The sequence below is a fragment of the Magallana gigas genome, chromosome 4, assembly GCF_963853765.1.
Source record: "Magallana gigas chromosome 4, xbMagGiga1.1, whole genome shotgun sequence".
Lineage (NCBI taxonomy): Eukaryota > Metazoa > Mollusca > Bivalvia > Ostreida > Ostreidae > Magallana > Magallana gigas.
Genome location: NC_088856.1, coordinates 41,781,284 through 41,797,996, shown reverse-complemented (window position 1 = coordinate 41,797,996; position 16,713 = coordinate 41,781,284).

Below are 16,713 nucleotides of genomic sequence, written 5' to 3'. Positions count from 1 at the left end.
CTGACCTACGTCATGCAAAGCGCTTGAAAATAAAAGCTGAAAGGTTCTGGAGACGCACACAACTGCACTGCATTATTCAATTTACTGCTAGAAAAGTACGAAACTGCTTTTTGAAAGCAAAAAAAGAATATTTTTTTCTAAAATTATTTCTTGTGGTAAAAAAGCAACAGAAACTTTTCAAAAATGGTTATGTTGAAACACGTGTTTCGGACATATTTTTTAAATCAATTCTGAAATGTATGCCTACGTGTTTTTGTTTTTTTGTTGTTTTGTTTTTTTGTTTTTGTTTTTTGTTTTTTGTTTTTTGTTTACCACATATTGATATTCATGAAGAGAGAAGCTCAGACTTTGAAATTCATCTTATTTTTAACGATTGCAAATCCTTATTCAGACCACCTGATAGTGCATTGATTTTAAAAGCAATATTACAAGTATCATCATTATTTAGCAAGGACCTTTGCCGTTACTGTTTTAACATCGTACGTTGAATTAGTTTTAAAGAAAGTTGCATGTACAATACATTTATTTTCATAAATCAATCAATAATGGATATTTAAAAAATTGCAAGGAATAGAAAGGTTTTTGAAAGTACGAACTGAAAAGGACACTCAAATTTATATTTTCTCTTTATGAAAATACAACGAATTAAAGTCTCCAGTTCTGCACGGCGAACATGTCTGGACAAGTGGTTTTGACAATATCATGAGACTCTACAAGCTGCAGGGAGAACTAGTGAAGTCAGTCAAAACCAAATCAGGGAAGTATCCGTCGGATATAGCAGTTACACAAAGTGGAGACCTAGTTTATACTGATGAAGAAGATAGCTCTATCAACATGGTGAAGAATACAGATGTACAGAAACTGATTAAATTACAGGGATGGAAACCTCGCAATATATGCTGTACCTCATCTGATGACCTCCTTGTTGTCATGAACAGTGATGATGAAACAAAAGCAAAAGTAGTGCGTTACTCTGGCTTAAAAGAGAAACAAACTATTGAATTCAATGATAAGGGACAGCCGCTCTATTCAGCTTGTGCCATTAAATACATCAAAGAGAACAAGAACCTTGATATATGTGTCGCTGACTATAGAGCCGGTGCCGTAGTGGTGGTTAATCAGACCGGGAAACTCCGGTTTACCTTCACTGGTCCTCCTTCTAGTACCAAGAGGTTGTTTAAACCGTACGGTATTACAACAGACAGCCAAAGTAGGATCCTTGTAGCAGACTGGGACAACAATCGAATCCACATAATTGACAAGGACGAGCAGTTCCTCCGCTTCCTTGACAACTGTAATTTACAAAATCCATGGGGTTTATGTGTGGACACCAGAGACAACCTCTTTGTGGCTGAGAATGGAACAAGTAAAATAAAGAGAATCCATTACTGCAACTAAACAAACTGTTCACATACACTTTGTAGCAATGGGGTTTCTCAATCCAAGATATATTCAATTTTGTATATCTACATCTTCATAATATGCGCTGATGTCCTTTATAACAACCGTTTGTCTGTTTATATATTGTGTAAAAGTAAACTGTTTACACACACGTGTATGTATCAAACTGACTTTATAAATTAAGATAATACTTGTATACAGACTAACTATAATTGACAATATTTGTAGACTGTGTAAATTTATGCCTGACATTTACTAGCATTGAAGAAGTTATGATACATTATTAAGAGCAATTAAATATTATTGGCTTTGTTTCTTATTGTCGTTAGTTTTGTGTTTGTGTGTAGAATACAAATAAAAATACACTTACTAGCTAAGAGTTACATGTAATTAAATATTTGAACGATTTAGTTTGCTTATTTCATTAACGTTTTGTAACTAAAATTCCTCAAATATTAAGTATAAAGCGGATTGATTTGCTTATCACCAGAGAGTCTAACCCCATCCTATTGTCTAAGCCGGCATTGAAGGATCTTTTATTATGCGATCTTATAGGTAATATGTCCGGAGATCACAATGGTATCTATTCTGTTATGTCTGAAAACTAGAGGAATCTAAAATTTAATTGAATTTCCGACTATTTCGTAAAGTTATTACAGAGTATCTAAGTTGCCATCTCAATGAGTTTCTTAAAATCAGATGAAGTACTGCTTGAAGACCACTTGAAAAACTATTATTCTATTGTGCGTGATGCTAATTACACATACGCGCCTCTGTTAAGGTGGTATGGAACATCTATCGATATAAATGTGGATTAAAGTGCATTATAATAAAAAAAAATACTTAAACCCGTTTATAATGTTTTAAATTTTACATTATTTAACCAAAAAAAAAAAAAACGTTTAAAATATTTGTGGAAAAGGTAACATTTTACAATCCGCTGCGAGAAACGACCTCATAACTTAAAGATCCGTTTTGAACCTTCTAACCCACTGCGCCACGCTGTTTTTGGGAAATTTTGGGAAAGAAATTATTTATAAATTTTATACTTGAATTTATTGGTGTTTTTGATAAATAATACGTCACAACAGTGAGGTGCCCCATACCACAATGAAAAAGGAAATTACGATAAGACCAAACACAAAGTGCTATTCCCTGACCTACGTTATGCACAGCGCGAGAAAATAAAAGCTGAAAGGGTCTAAAGATGCACATACCTTACTCTGCATTATTCAATTTACTGATCGAATAGCACGAAACTGCTTATTGGAAGCAAAAAAGACACTTTTTGTCTGAAGTTATTTCTTGTGGTAAAAATTCAAAGAGAAACTTTTTAAAAAATGGTTATGTTTGAAACAAGTGTTATTGACATATTTTTGAAATCAATTCTCGGTGTATGCGTACTTTTTTCTTTTACAACATATTGATATTTATGAACAAAGAAGCTAAGACTTGTAAATTTATCTTATTTTGTAAGATAGGAAATCCTTATTCAGACCACCTGATACTGCATTGATTTTAAAAGCGATATTACAAGTATCATCATCATTTAGCAATGACCACTGCCGTTACTGTTTTAACATTGTACGATGAATAAGTTTTAAAGAAAGTTGCATGTACAATACATTTATTTTCATAAATCAATTTGTAATTGATTATTAAAACATTGCAAGGAATAGAAAGATGTCTGAAAGGACGAACTGAAAAGGACACTAAAAATTAATATTTTCTCTTTATGAAAATGCGACGAATTAAAGTCTCCAGTTCCGCACGTGTGCTTTTATACGTCTCAACAATCCGTAAAAGACTTTAAGAAATCTATAATATCAAGATAATCTCTGCTTGTTGTTTTTTTTTTTACACACATCTAAGTGCTGAGTAAAACCCCGTATATACAAGTACCTGACATGTCCATAAATATACAATGTTTTGTTTAACCTTCAATTTATGCATGCAGTGTGTAAACATAGTTTTATAAAATTAGAACTTCAATATTCGAACAAATCGACATATAAACTCTGTATAAAAATAAGACAGATTAAAGTCTGCATTTCAGCACAGGTGATTTTTTATATCTCACCAATTTGATTTAACCAATCAAAATACTTTCTGCTTGTCGTTTTTCACACATAATTTTTGTGTTGAGTAAAACGTCGTTTATACAAGTACATGATATGTCCATCAAAATACAATATTTTATTTTTATTCCGAAGTTCAACCATCCCTATACTTTGACAATGTATTAAAGCGGTGTTATAAAATATTAGAATGCAGTATTTTTTCATACTAACTGAAATTGATGTAGATGTTATAATATAATTATTTTCTGGGATCTGTAGTTATGTAAAAAAAATTCGAAGTACCAGCGATTTATAAAACAATAATATTTTTTTAACGTCCGTTAACTATTTTTTCTCCATTCAATTTTATCAAATAGTGTACCCAACAAACAACTCATTTTCTTTAGAAATGGACCTTCATTACATGTAAAGGGATTACTGACTTACATGCATGCATTCCGCTTTATCTTTAAACGTTATTTATTGAACCCCAAAACAACTTTTACAAAACTAGCAGGTCTGTTCAATCGGCAAATATGATTCTAATGCCCTAGTATAAACTTCCTGATTTACGTGTTTTTGTACGTAGGTCAAATTGAATAAATCATTTACATACATGTACATGTATGTACTTTTACTCAAAGAGATAAGGCGGTCAACAGATTAACCATTGGATTTACCTTCTATTTTTAGATATGATAGTTTAAGTTATAGACAATTATTTCTTATATAAAAATTTTATATACTGTAAACGTACTATATTTAGCGTTTACGATATTTGGCAGATTATGATTTTTCAACAAGTTAACGTGGATTTGATTTAGCGCATTTCTGAATGCACCATTTTATCTTCTGATTAATTTTACATTTGGTGATGTACTTGATTTAATTAGCAGACGCCGTTTTCTGCAAAAAACCGAAAAAAGGATACACAGCCAAATATAATACGTTTGCAGTATTTTGCCTTTGACACTTTAAAAAAATATTTTGCTAAATCTTTATGCAGAGCCCTTCTTCTTTGGGAGCTACATATATTTTCATGACCATCCAGGCCTTCTCTAACAACATCCACATGAACATTGTTTATATCAGTAAACTGACTTTTCGACAAATTTTAAAAAGCAAGATTAAAGTTGTACAAAATTTCTTGGCTTTCATGCCAGACCTCTAACTGCTTAAAAAGTTTATATGCTGTGAAAATTAGATAAACCTGCTGGTATGAAATTGATCTAATAAATTGCACAATCGGGTAAAAATGTATAACTCTTTGAAATAGAAATTAAAACATGGTAATGTATTTTATTTTCCAACATTACTGTAGTACTCACACTTCTTATTTCGTATCAATTGACAGATACATAAAATTGTACATTATTACAGAATATATAAAACTTTCATACTACGACTATAAACATATTTTTGTCAACGTTGTTTTCCCTCTAAATGATTCTGTTGTGATTGATTTTAAAATGATTAAAAAATGATCATATAAGAAATTAAAGTGATAATGAACATGCAATTTTTTGCTACATTACGGGTATATGGGAGAAATTTTAACTGTGGTGAATGCCTGACCAAGACAAAGTTAGATTATTTTGTAAATGTCCGATATCATATGCAATGTCAACCCGTGCACACGGGTAAAAGTGTGTGTAATGTGTGTGTGTGTGTGTGTGTGTGTGTGTGTGTGTGTGTGTGTGTGTGTGTGTGTGTGTGTGTGTGTGTGTGTGTGTGTGTGTGTGTGTGTGTGTGTGTGTGTGTGTGTGTGTGTGTGTGTGTGTGTGTGTGTGTGTGTGTGTGTGTGTGTGTGTGTGTGTGTGTGTGTGTGTGTGTGTGTGTGTGTGTGTGTGTGTGTGTGTGTGTGTGTGTGTGTGTGTGTGTGTAATGTGTGTGTGTGTGTGTAAGACTCCAAAGTCCGAAGGTCACGCTAAAGTCCGATGGTCTGTGTCAAAGTCAGATGAGTTGTTGAAGATAGGGACGCCAAAGCCCGATGGTTACGCTAAGGTCCGACAGTCTTTCTCATATAGACAGTCACGCTAAATTTCGACGGTCGAACACGCCAAAGTCCGATATTCCGCCGTTTGTTTATGCGCCACGCTACTAAGATGTTGCGCGAACAACAATTACGTCTATGACGTCAAGTAACGAGAACGCTATAGTTAACGTCGATAATAACAATTTAACGAGGCCGAGTACAGATCGAGTACGCACGCTTTCCCGCAGCGTTTCATCTGTATTGTGACGTCATTGTTTTGCTTGGTTGACGCCATGGTCTGATAGTTTCAACAGCAGATATACAGCGAAATTTGTTGAAAATAGCTCGTTTGATGCGTAAAATTGATATAATATTGTGGAAAAAAAACATAAATGTCTCGAAGTATAAGCTTTATTTGGGCTCATGCACAGGGGCATCGTATCCGCTCTACACTATATGACATATATATAAATAATACACAAGAGAAGAATCGAAAGTAGGACACGATTTGTAAACAATGTTAAAAACAACTTACTTGACAAAAGTTACGCAAATCCTCCCACACAATGTTGCAAATGCTGTCAAAAACACGTTCACATGGAAATATTCCTAATTATCTCGGTAAAAAGCGTTTTTATCCCATTAAAACCGCTAGCTGTCTGCTGTAGACAATCAATCCCTTCGCCTCTGTCTGTATGCGTAATTGCCCCCATAGACTTTCAGAGAGCAAGTTAACAACAATTTTACAACGATTTTTAATCGTATATATAGTGAATATTTCTAATAAACAATATGTGGTGTTTAATATGAATCATATAAAGTTTAAAATGAAATACAATGTACATGTATTTTAGTTTTATTCATATTCAATTTTAATCAATGTAGCAGTCTCATATTTTATGATTTAATTACATATTTTCATGGTTTTTTGAATGCATATATATTGGATTCTATAATTATTTAATTGATACATTAGTGTGCATTCATTCATGACAACTTAATTTGTAGAAAGGTCCAGAGTTGCCTTTAGGGCAGTAATTATATTTTGGTCAAAGTTAAGTTGTGTCTTTTAATCTCATTGGTGTTTTAGTTTGTTACCTGTTTGTCTATCGATTTCCCTACAAAAGTTCTTTGGGTTTTAGTTTAATCTTTGTCAAGAGTTTGATGAGAGCAGGCTGTATTAAAAGTGTACAGACGTTTTTGACAAATTACATCTCTTCTTGAATGCACATATACCTTGCAACTGAGTCCTATTGAACTTGGTTCAACTTGTACATGGGGCCTATTCCCATAGAATGGGTCCAATCTATTTATATAACTGGTGATAATAAAAGCCCGGTAATCGAACCCTAACAGGAGTGTTGATTTCTTCTTTACATCAACGGATAAACCTGTTACATCAATTACAAATGTTATTTATTATTAGGGCCCCGCAAGGATTAGCGGGTGCCCTATAGTAATCACTCTGTCCGTCCGTCCTTCTGTCCGTCCGTCTGTCACTCTTCCGTCCACAAATTTTCTGTTTTTTTATAATAACTTTTTTTATGGTTGTCCAATCAAGTTCAAAGTTGGTATGGTAGTTCAGTAGGCAGAAATACATATTTTGATGCCAGGTTTGGTTCTCTATGTCTTCTGGTTTGGAGCTGGGGTGGTGGGGTAGATTCCTAACTATGCATAAGAATGAATGGGCAAAGAGAGATAACTGCTGAGAATGAATGGGCAAAGAGAGATAACTGCTGAGAATGTTACCATTGTATACATGGAAGGCTGTGCAATATTTGTCCTTTGGGATTAATTAACCTTCAACAGGAAGAAAATCCTAAGCTTTATCTTTATCTGTTACATTGAGATTAATTACTGCACTGCCTGTGTCTGCAAATGAACTTTGTTTTGAAGTTAAGGTCAATTTTCAATGATGTGTAGTATTGTGTACATTCTTTGAAATATGGATTTAAAATATAATATTTATATTTTATTTTGGTTAAAATACCGTACACAATGATTTATAATAATTTTATTGAATTCTAAAATCAAGATATATATTAAGATATCCTTTTTCACTATTTAATTTTTTAATTATTTATTTTATTTTTTTCTGCCTTAATGCTGTTAATTTTAACAGTTATCCCATGTTAACCCACTTTATCCCGTGGATATGACTCATTGGATATTTTATTGATATCCCACAGTTGTGACTTTACAATGGGATTTGCGTAGGCATAATGAAGTAAAATAATGTGGAGTTTTATAAACAGTGTAAACATTGATTGTGGTGTATAAAACATTGGATAAATAGAATCTCATATGATTTGTAGTATAATATGATTTTTATCCAACTTGTGTGTTTTATCCCCTCACTAAGGCTCAAGAAAACACTTTAGTTGTTGGATGAAAATCATATTCAACTACAAATCACGAGATCCTATATACATGTATTCCAGTTCTTTACATCTTCTGCCGGGAATTTATTTTTCATCATTGTTAACATAAAGAGGATGGAATTCAAAGTTTTTTTCACTTCTCGATATTGTCAAAGCGGGGCCCTTCCTGACTGGTCAGTTTTCTAGTTGTATGATAAAATTGTGCTCGAATAAAATGAAATTGTTTGATTTTTATATTTTCATGTACACAATTCAATGTATAAGGAAAGATAACTCTTCCTAACAATACCATGATTTATGTACCTTACTGTCGGCGTACTATGACGTCATAAAGGTGTGACGTCATATACTTTTTCATGAGGTATAACCACTAAACGATACATCATGTGTTTTTCTCCAACACCCTAAAATTGATGTTTTTAAAACATGTCTTATATTAACATTTCAAAGGAATTACTAATATAACATATCATTGATTTTGTAAACAAATGTGAATTATGTGAATTAAAAAAATACAGTACAGTCTGAACGTTTATTTTTATGCAATAACTAAATGTCAAGGTCTAGGCCAATGCAGGGTATTTGCGAGTGGTACAATGCAAATATAAGTTATAAACAACGATTATTTATGAACATGGCGTTATGAATATAATAATATATTATGAATTGCTCTGCTGGCATATTTTCCATGATGCGCTAGCGTTTGATGGATTGGCAGTACTTAAATGAAACACTTAAAGATGGCAATTTGTAAATTCGTAAATTTGTAAATTTTTTATTTGACCATTTGATGCCTTTTAGCAATCACTTTAATATGTAGAACAGAAAAAAAATCCCTAGGGCAGAAGTGTAAAAAAAAATGTAAAAAAAATGTGCAAAATTGATACATTTCAAGCAAAATCAAATAGGGTTATATATTAAATAATTAACAAACTTTGAGATATCCCCTTAAACAAACGGTTTGGTAAATGTCTTAATTTTTTTTATCTTAAAATAATAATTATATCAGTAGAAATTCATGCAAAAAATTTCATTGAAAGATCTAGGGCAGAACAAACTAGAGCTGGCTTCAAGAATCCAAAGATGAATGTTGGAGGCCTTCGAGGTGAGAGATATTTTTTGGAGAAAGTGAGGAAAAAGCGAGAGACAAATGACCCTATCCGGAGCTGTTCTGGTCCGTTTTTAAGGAGCTAGAGAAAATTTGCAAGCTCAAGGCAGATCATCAGTCATGGGACGCTAAAAGAATCAAGGATGAAACCGGACTTCAGATGGGGGAGACAACGGTCCGGAAGCATTTATTAAATTTTATATTTGACATCGATACGGGCTATGTGTTTTTCAGTTCAAAGGCAAATAAGCAACACAGAAGAGCCCTTTTCAAAAATGAGCTAGTAGCAGAAGTAATAAAAGAAAAACCATGCCGTTGACCACCGTTGAAGTGATGCAGACTACGAAGACGTACTTCCCACTTACACGAGAGAACGTCAGGCTTCTCCTCAAACAGAGAGTGGAATGTGGAAAATGTCTGGCCGCGGTTGACCTGCCGAAAACAGAGAGGACCAGAAGACCCATTCCTGCTTCTTATCCAAACAGCAGGTGACAAATGGATTTGAAGAAAATGCCGCCAACACGAGGATACAACTATATCTGCAACATCGTGGACTGCTACAATCGATTTGCATTTGGTGCCTGTTTTCTTCAATTCTTCAAACAGACAATGGCAAAGAATTCAACAATGCTGATTTAACCTCCGTAATGGAGGAATTTAAGACCAGGCACGTTAACGGCCGACCCTATCACCCACAGTCTCAATGTAATTCTATAAATGTATGTTACAAAATGTACGTATTACGTAAGGTTTAAACTAAAAATCACTTAAGCTAAGGCAAATATAAGCTGCTAAGAGACAGTACTAAAATACTGTGTGTTCTTGCATTTCGGCGATAAAAAAAAAGATGCATGTATGGAATTAATATTGTAATCAAATATTTTACTAATGCGTTAACATGGTATAGGTCGCGTGGATAGGTTCAATAGAACGGTTGTTGCATACTTCAGGACACAGTTCGTGGACACCAGAGATTCACCGTTTAGGCTTCCAGAGTACAACAAGTACAAGTACATCAACCGCGTGCATAGGTCGTTTCCGTTGTCGTTATAGAACAGGTACAGTTAGTGTTAAGTTACACATGTGTGACAGAATAACTGACATAACAATTTAATTAAACATATAACATTTAATTCTGCTTATACAATTGATAACCGTTTAAACATTCAAACATGCTGTGTGTTTTATTAATAGCACAATCATCAGACTGCCATCCAAACCGTGGGCCTAACACAACCAAAACAAACATTGAATACCCATGTTTCGTTTGTGACAACGAAGTTCTCGACAATGAAGCAGGAATACAATGTGAAGGTTGTGATTGCTGGTACCACACTACGTGCATGAACAATGAGACCTACTCTTTATTATCCAAAACAAACATCTCCTGGATCTGTGCTAAATGTAGCTCTATTAATACAACAACTAGTAGTATCTTAGAGAAATCCATTATTTTTCAACCATCGTACTATGGCGTGCTGTCAGATGAGAGGATCCATCACTATCAGGAACACCCATTAGCACATCAACACTAACTAAAGGTAAACCAAACAACCTGAACACAAACCAAACACCAACACGTAAGCCAGTAAACGAGCTAAAACTACTAATTATGAACACTCAGAGTTTAAAAAGTAAAAAAGAATCAGTATGGAATGTTATTGATGACGAAAGTCCTGATATAATAGCATTAAGCGAAACTTGGTTGAACAACAACATACACAACTCGGAGATAATTCCACCTATCTACGAGTGCTATAGGAAGGACAGAAAAGATGGTTATGGTGGAGTCTTAGTAGCAGTTAAGAACACGCTCATAAGCCAGCAGCTAGACATACAATCAAACTGCGAAGTTGTTGCGACTCGAATAGAAGGCAACCACAACAAGTCTTTAATCGTAGCATCATTATACCGACCAACCAATAATGATGTGGAATACTCACAGGCACTCAGCGATACAATACGCAATATTGCCATTGAACACCCAAACGACACAATCTGGGTCTGTGGAGATACAAACCTACCTGACATCGACTGGGATAGTAATAACATCAAAGGTAACAACTATCGAAAGGAAATCAACGAGAACCTATTGTCATCGATCAATGATGCAGGACTAGAACAAATGGTCAACTTCCCAACGAGAGGAAACAGCACTCTAGATATTTTCGCAACAAACCGACCATCACACGTTACAACATGCGAACCAATGAGTGGGGTCAGCGACCATGAAATTGTCATTATACAATCACAAGTGCATGCCAAATACCAACGATCAACAACGCACAAAATATACCTATGGAAAAAGGCAAACACTGAAGACCTAAGAAAGAAATGTCTGACTTCTCTTCCAACTTTACGAACACACACAATAAAGACACACCTATAGACATACTATGGAGTTTATTTAAAATCTCATGTAACGAACTTTTAAACAAATTTGTACCATCTAAAACAACGTCATCTCGATTTAGTCAACCTTGGATAAATTCTGAAATTAAACAACTATCCAGGAATAAACAAAAAGCCTTCAACAGAGCCAAAGAATCAAAAAATCCCAAAGACTGGGAACACTACAAAGCCCTGAAATAAAAGGATCAATCTGAATGCAGGAAAGCTCATAACAACTACATTGGAAATATGCTAAATGATGACATCAACAAAAATCCCAAACGCTTTTGGTCTTTTATTAAGAGCAAACGTTGCGATGCTTCGGGGTTGCTCCACTAACCAAGGACGGAACCATCCACAGTGACAGTATGAAGAAAGCGAACATCCTCAACGATCAATTCACCTCAGTATTAACATCAGTGGATACAACTTCCATACCTGAATTGAACACAACCACCTATCCAAATGTACCGGAATTCTCCATCAACCAAAAGGGAGTACTTAAACTGTTATCTGGCTTAAATCCACCCAAAGCCACATGACCGGACGGCATCTCTGGACAGTTTTTAAAAGTGCTGAAATTACACCATCATTGACCCTAATTTATGAAGCTTCCATCGCACATGGCAAAATACCATCTGACTGGAAAAATGCCTTTGTCACACCTCTATTTAAGAAGGGCGATCGCAGTATACCATCAAATTATCGGCCAGTATCATTAACACCCATTTGCTGCAAGATACTTGGGCATATTATATTCAGCGTTGCATGAAACATCTAGAGACCAACAAAATCCTTACTGAGTCACAGCATGAATTTAGGAAATCACATTCATGTGAATCACAGCTCCTTCTAACAGTGGAAGATCTAGCATCCAGCCTCAACAAGAACCAACAAGTTGACACAATACTGTTAGACTTTAGTAAAGCCTTTGATAAGGTTCCTCACCAGAGACTCTTAGCAAAAATCAAACATTACGGCATTAGAGATAACCTTAATAACTTGATCAGCGACTTTCTGGGAGAACGAAAACAAGAAGTAGTCTTAGAAGGAAAGCATTCAACATCATCGAATGTAACATCAGGCGTCCCTCAAGGAACTGTACTGGGACCGCTACTATTCCTTATGTTCATAAACGACATGCCAGAGAACAAATCATCAACAGCCAGACTATTTGCTGACGATTGTCTCTTATACCGAACAATCAACAGTATAGAGGATGCTAAAGTACTCCAAAAAGACCTGTACACTCTTCAAAGATGGGAACAAACCTGGCTTATGGAATTCAACCCAGACAAGTGTGAGGTGATCAACATAACCAACAAGAGATCACATGTGCACCATGACTATAACATCCATGGAAAGATAATAGCTCATGTAACCCATGCTAAATACCTGGGCCTAACCTTCAGCACCAACATGACATGGAACAAACATATCGACATCATATCCAAGAAGGCAAACTCCACATGTGCTTTCCTGCGACGCAACATCAGCAGCTGTAGCAAGAAAGTAAAAGCCGAGTGTTATACTACCCTTGTCAGACCTAACGTCGAATACGCTGCCACAATATGGGACCCATATACCAAACAAAACATTGACAAATTGGAACAGGTCCAACGCAGAGTGGCACGTTTTGTTAATGGGGACTACTCAACATACAGCAGCGTATCAACGATGATAAAAGACAAAACATGAAATTGATCATGATGTACTTCCCCTCAGCCATCCGCCTATGGAATACCTTGCCAGACACACTAGTGGTCTTACCAACGCTGGAGGCGTTTAAGGCAGGGATCCAGTTGGCGGATAAGTCGAACACCGTTTTTAACCCTGTTTTAACCTGTAAAAAGAACTCTTTTAAGTGTACAGTCCTTCGCCGCTGCGCGCATGTACAGAGTTCGACAATACTCGGCCAACCGAGGGATGAACTGTATTGGAAGAAGAAGAAGAAGAAGCTCTCTTCTCTCTCTCTCTCTCTCTCTCTCTCTCTCTAACAAAGGGCCAGAGGTACTAAAATGCTCACAGTCAGATAAAAGATTGTCTCTTCTTTCAAACATTATTCTAAATTTCTTATATAAATGATAATCATATTATTCAACATTAATAGACGCTCCAGGCGATCCCTGACGTTCATTTCCCCAGAGCTGCAGATATATCTAAAACAACGATCACCAATGATAAATCTATAACGGTATGTGTTAATATAACACCGTGTATCAATGTTTGTCCAAAAAAATAGTGCCGAAACACGATTGTGAATACAATTGAAAAATGTAAAAATATTATTTGACTTTTTTAAATTATTTAATCAGTCATTTACGTCACTTCAGCGACAAATGATGAATTAATGGTTGGTTTATTTTTTCATAAGTAAGCTAAAAAAAACTATATTGTGTCTGGGCTCTTATAAATTTAATTTGACTATTAAAATAATTATCTGCAGGGAATTGCAGAAAATTTGATCGCTGTCCCGCTGTCCCGCTTGACTTGTCCCCTCAGCACTGTGTGGACAGAATGCCGCTCCAAGATGTCACAAACTCACAGGTCGAACGGAACATTAAACAGCTCCAGGTAGAAAAGAATAAGTACATCAACAATCATTCGTTAATTAAAACGATCAACCAGTCTTTGTTCATTACATGTTTAAAACTCATTAGTGAATAGCGGTAATCATTCGTAAAAATACATGTTAGTTTAGAGTTTGTAATGTTATTTTCAAATTTTGTTTATTCTGGTGTAAGTTCATACTACAAGGACCTGTACGAACGAAAATTTAAAAAGTACAACAGAAATGCACAATAAAAGACGGTATTCGGACTCCTTTTGGAAAATTAAAGAGGTGGGATAAACACTCGTATACTTTTTCGTTGGAATTCGATAATAACAAAGATAAAAACGTTCTTTAACTATGTTTAGCTTTTTTTATTAGCTCACCTGAGCTGAAAGCTAAGGTGAGCTTTTCTGATCAAAATTTGTCCGTTGTCTGTCGGTGTTGGCGTTGGCGGCGTTCTCGTTGTAAAATTTTTCACATTTTCGTCTTCTTCTCCAGAACCACTGGGCAGATTTCAACCAAACTTGGCACAAAGCATCACTGGGTGAATGAGTTTCAAGTTCGTTCAAAGGAATGGCCACACCCTCTTTAAAGGGGAGATTTATTGTCTATTAGGCCCGAAAAGCTGTAACTTGTATGGAGGCATCTTCAGGTAGTGTAGATTCCAATTTGTTCAAATCATGGTCCCCGGGGGCAGGATGGGGGTCACAATGGGGGATGAATTTTTACATAAAAATGTATAGAGAATATCTTTAAAAATCTTCGTCTTAAAACCATTTGGCCAGGAAAGCTTAAACTTGTGTGGAAGCATCATCAGATAGTGTAGATTCAAGTTTGTTAAAATTATGGTCCCTGGGGGTTGAGCGGTGCCACAATGGGGGATGCATTTTTACATAGGAATATATAAAGAAAATCTTTAAAAATATTTTAGGAAAGCTTTTAGTCCAAAAAGCAGTTACTTGTGTGAAAGCATGGGCTGTTCAGATTAAAACTTGATCAAACCATGATTCCCTAGAAAAAAAAGCGGGGGCATAAAGTGGGGGGTGGGGGTTATGAAAGAATAGAGACAAATCTTCTTACAGCTACAACAACAAAAGGGGCTTCATATTTACCATAAAAATATGTAGATAGAAATCGGCAGATTTTTTAAATGTTTCAACAAGATCTACTGTACTTAATTGACAAGATATTTTGATTTTGATACTGTAATGCTAATTTGATCAGAGTTATGGCAATTGTGGATCAGGTGAGCGATGTGGCCCCTTGGCCTCTGTTTTAAATTGCTTACAGAACCATGATCACTATCCCCTAAACTGTTTTCCAAGACACCGGCTCGGTTAGCGACACTGGAAAAGTTCGTAGAATTCAAACCAAATTCTGCCCTCCGCGCTGGAACAAATGTGTTTCTCTCTGGTTACTAGAGAGAGGGACGGGTGATGAAAATTAACATAGATGATTCCAAGGGGAAGGTCTTACAGTGAAAGATTGTGAACCTTCTCTCGAAATATCTGTTGCGCCCCAATATTCTTTGAAACAGGGGGGGGGGGGGGGGGTTAACTATATAAATAATGACTATGACCACAGTGTTTTTGTTTTTAATTAATTTCAGTTTTGCGCCATTTTGTGAACCGTCGGACTTTGGCGTTACACACCATCCGACTTCGGCTAATGACATCAACTATCGGACTATGGCGTGTCACAACATCGGACTTTGGCGCAGACCATCGGACTTTGGCCTGACCGTCGGACTTCGGAGTGCCAACACACTCTTGAGTATATATATGATAAAAAAATAACAGAATGCCGATATTCAAAACTCTACCGGTTTCATTGTAATCTTTGGCGTTGTTAGAAAACTCCTGAAGAATACAATGAAGCCGGTAAAGGTTTTTTTTATTATTTATTACTTGTGTGGGTTAACTTTACTCATTTGGATATAATACTTATACATGTATCATCACATTAGGACGATAATATGATAATATAGATATTAACTAAAGCAAATTATTTCTATACTATGTTGCATTTTGAAGAAAAATACATAGTTTTTTTAGTTGTTTCGTACTTAACAATCTCAGCAAATAAATTTGAAACAAGAAAGCTTTGACCAGTTCTACTTTTTGATATTTATACACCGTAAATTACTGTACTTTAGACATTTTAGAATGAAGTGATATTCAATCTTATTAAGAGAACAAAATCTACAAATGCGTTCTATTATACCGACCTTGTTATATTGCAGTCTATGTGCAGAAAACCTATATTTTGTCAAATAGTGAACAATATTTTCTGATATACATTTTTAAAGATAATATTGGAGACCAAAAAGGTTGTACAAACATGCTCCATAGAAGGAAGCGTCTCTTTTCTGGACAAAAACATCAAATAGTCTTTGCTTAATTTCTAAAAACAATTTTCTTTTGTTTTGAGCATTTTGTGCATAACAAATATTGCTAAAACCAGCAGAGCACAAGAAATCTTATACCTTTCTCGTTTCAAAAACAGAGGCACTTACTACAACAATTTGTTTTGAATCTTATTTCTTACGAATTTCAATTTGTGAAGAAAGGAAAGCGCTTTGAGCACCTTCAAAGTTCCTTCAAAAATCAAAGGGCAGGTATTGTTCGTTGAGGGACTGAGATGACTTGAAACTCACTTATGTATCCAACCATCATAACATTTTTACACGATCAGGAAGAAGATGCATTGAAAAGGTTCGTGCATCTAACATGATGACAATATGTAATTCCACTTTTAATTCAGCAGAGTGGGGTTGTCTTAAATCTTTTACCGTCGAAAAATTGAAAGATGTTCTACTATATTGTCAATTAAAAGCATATTTA